We start from the raw sequence: 7,795 nt of genomic DNA on the forward strand, positions 1-7,795 counted from the left end.
GCGCGGGGTTCCCCTTAAAATCCATACCAGACCTGAAGGGTCTGGTATGGAATTTAGGGGGAACCCCACGTCATTTTTTTTTTTAAATTTTGGCCGGGGTTCCCCTTAATATCCATACCAGACCTGAAGGGCCTGGTATGGAATTTAGGGGGACTCCCACGTCATTTTTTTTTTTTAATTTTGGTTCGGGGTTCCCCTTTGGGGAATTCCCATGCCGTTTTTATCAATGAACTTCTATGTGTATTGTCGGCAATGCAATAGCCGCGGGTAGTTTTAAATGAGTTTTTTCCTTCAAAATGTCATTTTGCTGTCAGACTGTTCTAAACACAGGAAACATGCGCCCCTTTACAGGCATACTATAGACACCCCCCAGGTACGAAATTTAAAGGGATATTACACTTTTATTGTTTGACTTTAAGCATTATTAAAATCACTGCTCCTGAAAAAACGGCCGTTTTTAAAACTTTTTTTTGCATTGATCCATGTCCCCTGGGGCAGGACCCAGGTCCCCAAACACTTTTTATGACAATAACTTGCATATTAGCCTTTAAAATTAGCACTTTTGTTTATTCATGTTCGTGTCCCATAGACTTTAACGGTGTTCGCGTGTTCGAACGAACTTTTTTCCTGTTCGCATGTTCTGGTGCGAACCGAACAGGGGGGTGTTCGGCTCATCCCTAGCGCAGAGACTGCAGCACCCTGCACATGTGGAGCTTTGGAAGGGATGCAGTCAATGTGCTGCCCTTAGGCTGGCCCCTGGAGGGCATCCTGCCTCGTTGGTGATGTGCGGCCTCCTCCTCCTCTCTCCTATCAGGCACCCACGTTGAGTCAGTGACCTCATCATCCCCTCCCTCCTCATCACTGGAGCAAACCTGGCAGTATGCTGCAGCAGGGGGAGCATGACTGCCAGATTGCTGTCCTTCTTGGGCACCCCCTCTGTCTGCGCTCATGTTACTGCCTTCATCGAGCTCAGTATCATCATCAGAGCCTTCCAAACGCTGGGCATCCTCCTGGAGCATGTGCCCAACACTGTGGTCAAACAGTTCGAGGGACTCCTCAGGAGGACATGGTGGGGCTAGGGAAGGAGTCACTGATGACATTGAGCCGAGGGAAGAGGCCGCTGCTTTGCCAGACAAAGTACCCTGGGCATGGGTGAGAGAGGATGAGGAGTATGAGGATGGCTTGGTCATCCACTCGACCAAGTCTTCCGCATGTTGTGGCTCAACACGGCCAGCTGCCGAAAAAAAGCCCAAGCGTGTCCCACGGCCACATGCTGATGAGGATGCACCGTCTCCATGACCAGCACTAGACCCAGAGCCTGCTTGCCCTCTCTTATTGGCTTGTGACTGTCTGCCTCTCCTTCTTGGCCTTCCAGACATACTAATGGCCTGTAGCTGCACTAAGCTGGGATATGTATATATATATATATATATATATATATATATATATATATGTACTGATACTGCAGCTAGCAAAATCAACTACCTGCCTGTAGTATGAGAACACCACCAACCTTCTACAGGTAGCTTTAGCTAAACACTGTGAGGTGGATGCACCCCACTAACTTGTAGGTTTAGCTGAACACTGTGAGCAGGACGCACCCCACTAACTTGTAGGTTTAGCTGAACACTGTGAGGTGGACGCACCACACTAACTTGTAGGTTTAGCTGAACACTGTGAGGTGGACGCACCACACTAACTTGTAGGTTTAGCTGAACACTGTGAGCAGGACGCACCCCACTAACTTGTAGGTTTAGCTGAACACTGTGAGCAGGACGCACCCCACTAACTTGTAGGTTTAGCTGAACACTGTGAGCAGGACGCACTGCACTAACTGTAAATAGTCTAGCTGCCTGACTGTGGTACTAATAGGATCAAAAGAACACCATTAATTTTCTTCAGGTAGCTGTATATACTGTAACAAGACAAGCCTGCCTGTCAGTAAGAAGATAACAGGAACGGATCTAGCTGAACACTGTGAGCAGGACGCACTGCACTAACTTGTAGGTTTAGCTGAACACTGTGAGGTGGACGCACCACACTAACTTGTAGGTTTAGCTGAACACTGTGAGCAGGACGCACCACACTAACTTGTAGGTTTAGCTGAACACTGTGAGCAGGACGCACCCCAGTAACTTGTAGGTTTAGCTGAACACTGTGAGCAGGACGCACTGCACTAACTGTAAATAGTCTAGCTGCCTGACTGTGGTACTAATAGGATCAAAAGAACACCAGTAATTTTCTTCAGGTAGCTGTATATACTGTAACAAGACAAGCCTGCCTGTCAGTAGGAAGATAACAGGAATGGATCTAGCTGAACACTGTGAGCAGGACGCACTGCACTAACTTGTAGGTTTAGCTGAACACTGTGAGGTGGATGCACCACACTAACTTGTAGGTTTAGCTGAACACTGTGAGCAGGACGCACCCCACTAACTTGTAGGTTTAGCTGAACACTGTGAGCAGGACGCACTGCACTAACTGTAAATAGTCTAGCTGCCTGACTGTGGTACTAATAGGATCAAAAGAACACCAGTAATTTTCTTCAGGTAGCTGTATATACTGTAACAAGACAAGCCTGCCTGTCAGTAAGAAGATAACAGGAACGGATCTAGCTGAACACTGTGAGGTGGACGCACCACACTAACTTGTAGGTTTAGCTGAACACTGTGAGCAGGACGCACTGCACTAACTGTAAATAGTCTAGCTGCCTGACTGTGGTACTAATAGGATCAAAAGAACACCAGTAATTTTCTTCAGGTAGCTGTATATACTGTAACAAGACAAGCCTGCCTGTCAAAAAGAAGATAACAGGAACGGATCTAGCTGAACACTGTGAGGTGGATGCACCACACTAACTTGTAGGTTTAGCTGAACACTGTGAGCAGGACGCACCCCACTAACTTGTAGGTTTAGCTGAACACTGTGAGCAGGATGCACTGCACTAACTGTAAATAGTCTAGCTGCCTGACTGTGGTACTAATAGGATCAAAAGAACACCAGTAATTTTCTTCAGGTAGCTGTATATACTGTAACAAGACAAGCCTGCCTGTCAGTAAAAAGATAACAGGAACGGATCTAGCTGAACACTGTGAGCAGGACGCACTGCACTAACTTGTAGGTTTAGCTGAACACTGTGAGGTGGACGCACCACACTAACTTGTAGGTTTAGCTGAACACTGTGAGCAGGACGCACCGCACTAACTTGAAGGTTTAGCTGAACCCTGAGCAGGACGCACCCCACTAACTTTTGTAGGTTTAGCTGAACACTGTGAGCAGGATGCACTGCACTAACTGTAAATAGTCTAGCTGCCTGACTGTGGTACTAATAGGAGCAAAAGAACACCAGTAATTTTCTTCAGGTAGCTGTATATACTGTAACAAGACAAGCCTGCCTGTCAGTAGGAAGATAACAGGAACGGATCTAGCTGAACACCGTGAGCAGGACGCACTGCACTAACTTGTAGGTTTAGCTGAACACTGTGAGGTGGACGCACCACACTAACTTGTAGGTTTAGCTGAACACTGTGAGCAGAACGCACCCCACTAACTTGTAGGTTTAGCTGAACACTGTGAGCAGGACGCACTGCACTAACTGTAAATAGTCTAGCTGCCTGACTGTGGTACTAATAGGATCAAAAGAACACCAGTAATTTTCTTCAGGTAGCTGTATATACTGTAACAAGACAAGCCTGCCTGTCAGTAAGAAGATAACAGGAACGGATCTAGCTGAACACTGTGAGCAGGACGCACTGCACTAACTGTAAATAGTCTAGCTGCCTGACTGTGGTACTAATAGGATCAAAGGAACACCAGTAATTTTCTTCAGGTAGCTGTAAATACTGTAACAAGACAAGCCTGCCTGTCAGTAGGAAGATAACAAGAACGGATCTAGCTAAACTGAATACAGTGTATATATATATGCAACACCTGGGATGCATATATATACACAATACACTGTAAGTGCAGCTAACTGACTGACTGTTCTGCCTAATCTATCTAACTCAAATCAAATGTCACTGTCTGTCTCTCTCTCTCTCTCAATGAACGCCGAAACACACACTACACAGGGCCGCCGTGCAGGCGGCCTTATATAGTGTGGGGCGTGTACTAAATCCCCTGAGCCATAATTGGCCAAAGCCTCCTTGGCTTTGGCCAATTACGGCTCTCTGTTCAGGCGGCGCTGTGATTGGCCAAGCATGCGGGTCATAGTGCATGCTTGGCCAATCATCAGCCAGCAATGCACTGCGATGCCGCAGTGAATTATGGGCCGTGACGCGCCACACGAATTTGGCGCGAACGGCCCATATCGTTCGCAATTCGACGAACGATCGAACAGCCGATGTTCGAGTCGAACATGGGTTCGACTCGAACACGAAGCTCATCCCTACAAGTATTGTTTCTTCCACTTGTTCCAAAAGGTGTCAGTTAAAACTTGTACTCTTTTCCATTGACATCTGTATAAGTTCTTTAGGTCTAGATTGACTGGAGGAGCTGTGATCACCTCAACTTTCTGAGTAAGTAAAGTGGAAGGTGTAAGCAAGAAAGGATCTTCAGGATCATAAGGTATAGATGTCAAAGGTCTGGCATTCATTACAGCTGATACTTCAGCCATGAAGGTGGTCAGAGTCTCATGTGTGAGTTTTGAAGCAGTAGCTCTTTGTAAGGACTTCCAAGTGGAGAATTTGTGGAAGCGCTTGGATCCCAACAGTTGGTTAGAAATTGTTGTATGTAGTGTGGAAACCTGAGGACGGGTATCTGAGTCAGATTTAGGTTCTAACAGTACATATGTTTCCATTACTGGAGTGGTAGGCACTGGCTTGTACAGGAAGGGTTGTCCTGTGAGCCATGTAGTGTCTTTGGGACGGGATGCTGGCACAGACCTTGTAGCATGATCTGCTGGGTTATGATCAGTTGGGACATAATGTCACTGGGTGGGCTGTGCCGACTTCCTGATTCTTAGGACTCTGTTGTGTACATAGACATAGAATCTCCTACTTTTGTTGTAAATGTAGCCCAACACTACCTTGCTGTCTGTGTAAAACTCTGTGTCCTTGAGTTCTAGATCCATCTCAGATGTAATAAGTTCTGATAATTCTACTGCTAGTACAGCAGCAAACAGTTCCAATCTTGGAATGGTGGTTTCAGGACATAGTGCTAGCTTGGCTTTGCCCATAACAAACCCAATATGAACTTGGTCCTCGATGTCTACTGACTTGAGGTAGGTTACTGCTCCTATTGCTTTAACTGAAACATTGCAGAATACACATAACTTTGTAGACTGAACCCTTGTGGGAGGAAAGTGGGTGTATGGTCTATGTACGTGTAGGTTGGATAAAGTCTTTAAAGAGTCTCTCCATGTTACCAATAATGTCTCTTTCTCAGGAGGTAGTGGAGAATCCCAATCACATGCGTCTGCAGTAAGCCCTCTAAGCAGAATCTTACCTTGGACAGTAACTGGTGCTGCAAACCCGAGTGGATCATACAGGCTGTTGATGGTGGATAAGACACCTTGCTGTGTGAAGGGCTTTGGTTCTTGGTCAACCTGAAAGGTAAGGGTGTCAGACTTGAGGTCCCAGTTGAGTCCTAGGCTTCATTGCATAGGAAGGGAGTCTGTAGCTAAGTCCAGATCTTTGAAGTCACTGGCATAATCTTGGGAAGGGAAGGCCTCTATGACGACCTTGCTGTTTGATGCTATCTTATGCAGTCTGAGATTTGAAGAGGCAAGTGTGCTTTGAGTCCTCCCGAGTAGACTTATTGCAGCTTCGGGTAAAGAAAGTGATTTCAGACCATCATCTACATAAAAGTCTCTTTCAATAAACTGAGTAACGTCTTTCTCACCTTCTTAGACAGATAGCTTAAGTCCATAGATGGCAACAGCAGGAGATGGACTATTACCAAAAATGTGCATTTGCAAGCGGTATTCCGTAATGTTTTTAGTAGGGTCATTGTCTTTGAACCACAGGAATCTCAAGAAGTTCCTGTGTTCTTCCTTGACTTGGAAACTGTGGAACATTTGCTGAATGTCTGCAACTATGGCAACTGCTTCTTTGTGGAATCTGATGAGAGCACCAAGAAGTTTGTTGTTGAGATCTGGTCCCTTTAGGAGGACATCATTTAATGAGACCCCTTGATGCCGTGAGCTGGAGTCAAACACTGCCCGGATTTTACCTGGCTTCTTGGGGTGGTAGATGCCGAAGATTGGTAGGTACCAGCACTTTTCATTGTCTTTTAGAGGTGGGGCTATCTCAGCATGGTCATCCTCAAACATCTTACTCATGAATGAGAAGAAATGCTCTTTCATTTCTGTTTTTCTTTGAAAATTGGATCTGAGGGAAGAAAAGCGTTTCAAAGCTTGTTCTGTGTTGTTAGAAAGACGGGGTCTCTGCGCTTTGAAACGCAGGGGTGCCACCCAGCTGTACTAATTGGTTTTGTAGAACCCCTGTCTCATTATCTCCAAGAAGATATGATCTTCAATAGATGGGCCAATTTTGTGATCTTCTTTAGTCCTTTGGAAAACTGAGCACCCTAAATGATCTCTGTCTTCATGACAAAGAAGATTAACGGTGTAAGGGTTGGAATGAATTACACTAGCAGGCTTCTCTCTTACAAGGAATCTGTTGGTGCAAGGCTGAAATAGGGATGGATGCCCACCTTCTAGTGTCTTTGTAAAGAGAGAGTTCACGCTGGTTGGTTTGTGAACACTCCCTAGGCATACGTTGCCTATGATGACCCATCCTAGATTTGGCTTCTGGGCATAGGGGAAGTTGTGGGGACCATTGATTTGTTTTCTCACCTTGTGAACTCTGATGATGTCCCTCCCAAGGAGAAGCGCTATCTCAGCCTGGGGATCCAGTTCAGGGATGAGATGTGTTATGCCCTTCAGATGTCCGTGATGAAGTGCTACCTCTGGTGTAGGGATCTCCTCTCTCTCCGTTGGGAACTGATTACACTTGATTAGAGTTGGCAGAGGCAGGGTTGTCTGACCATCAATGGATTCGATTTTGTAACCAATGGCTCTTCTCCCAGTTTCTTCACTTACCCCTGTACAAGTCTTGAGTAAGTATGAAGAGCCAGCTTCCTTGATTTTGAAAGTGTCAAAGAAGGCTGAGCTGGCGAATGATCTGTTGCTTTGATCGTCCAGGATCACGTATAGCTTCACTGCTTTTTCTCTGTGACCCGTGGGGTAAATTGTAGCAAGACAAATCTTAGAGCAGGATTTGTTAGACAGACCTTCTCCACAGACTTGGGTGCACCGGGGTGTAACTACAGGAGGTACTGTGTCTTGTTGTTCCCCGCCGTGTTCTTCCACTTGGGGTGAGGGGGTAAGAGTCCATGGCGCTGGCCCTGGATGTAGAGCTGTGTTGTGCTCTGAGCTGTTGCACTCAGAGCAGTTGATGCTCACCTTACAGTCTTTCCCAAGGTGAGAAGTTGATGAGCAGCACCTGTAACAAATTCTGTTTTCCTTGAGGAAGGTTTTGCGATCTTGGAGAGTCTTTTCTCTAAAACCTCTGCACTTTAACAACGAATGAGGCTTCTTGTGAAGAGGACACTCTCTGCTTGGATCCTGTGTTAGAGATACACTTGTTTTGCGTACTGCAACAGGTGCATCTTTGAAGTTGCGGGTTAGAGCAGGCTTACTTGACCTAGGGAGAGCAGAGTCAGATGATGAGATGTCAAAACTAGGATAATTTTTAACCTTTGCTTGATAGCGAATAAAGTCCACAAAATAAGAGAATGGTGGGAAGGGGACGTTGTGCTTTTGCTTGTATTTGGAGCCTCGTGTAACCCAGGT

Source organism: Aquarana catesbeiana, linkage group LG03 (assembly GCF_042186555.1).
Source record: "Aquarana catesbeiana isolate 2022-GZ linkage group LG03, ASM4218655v1, whole genome shotgun sequence".
Taxonomy (NCBI): domain Eukaryota; kingdom Metazoa; phylum Chordata; class Amphibia; order Anura; family Ranidae; genus Aquarana; species Aquarana catesbeiana.